At 41.9% G+C, this 725-nt stretch overlaps 1 non-coding gene across 1 annotated transcript; it reads left to right on the top strand.

The window, feature by feature from the left end:
* Positions 1-203: 203 nt before the first annotated feature.
* On the top strand, positions 204-311 carry LOC130959488 (small nucleolar RNA R71). Its single transcript, XR_009078565.1, has one exon. It is a non-coding gene; the product is annotated as a small nucleolar RNA R71 (small nucleolar RNA).
* The last annotated feature ends 414 nt before the right edge of the window (positions 312-725 follow it).

The raw sequence follows: 725 nt of genomic DNA, 5'->3' as shown, positions 1-725 counted from the left end.
CCTTTCTTCTGACTTGTCCCATTGTTCACAGGATTCCTTTCAGAAGTGTACATGAATTGGTTATTTGCAACCGTTTCAATTAGCTCTTGAGCTTCTGTAGGTGTCTTCTTCAGATGAAGAGATCCTCCAGCAGAGCTATCCAAAGACATCTTGGATAGTTCAGAGAGACCATCATAGAAAATACCTATGATGCTCCATTCAGAAAGCATGTCAGAAGGACATTTTCTGATTAATTGTTTGTATCTTTCCCAAGCTTCATAGAGGGATTCTCCATCCTTCTGTCTGAAGGTTTGGACTTCCACTCTAAGCTTACTCAATTTTTGAGGTGGAAAGAACTTTGCCAAGAAGGCATTGACTAGCTTTTCCCATGAGTCCAGGCTTTCTTTAGGTTGAGAGTCCAACCATATCCTAGCTTTGTCTCTTACAGCAAAAGGGAATAGCATCAGTCTATAGACCTCAGGGTCAACCCCATTAGTCTTGACTGTGTCACAGATTTGCAAGAATTCAGCTAAAAACTGATGAGGATCTTCCATTGGAAGTCCATGGAACTTGCAATTCTGTTGCATTAGAGAAACTAACTGAGGCTTAAGCTCAAAGTTGTTTGTTCCAATGGCAGGGATAGAGATGCTTCTCCCATAGAAATTGGGAGTAGGTGCAGTAAAGTCACCCAGCACCTTCCTTGCATTGTTGGCATTGTTGTTGTTTTCGGCTGCCATGTCTTCTTC

Source organism: Arachis stenosperma, chromosome 10 (genome assembly GCF_014773155.1).
Source record: "Arachis stenosperma cultivar V10309 chromosome 10, arast.V10309.gnm1.PFL2, whole genome shotgun sequence".
NCBI classification, from domain to species: domain Eukaryota; kingdom Viridiplantae; phylum Streptophyta; class Magnoliopsida; order Fabales; family Fabaceae; genus Arachis; species Arachis stenosperma.
This window is presented reverse-complemented; position numbering and strand designations above follow the sequence as displayed.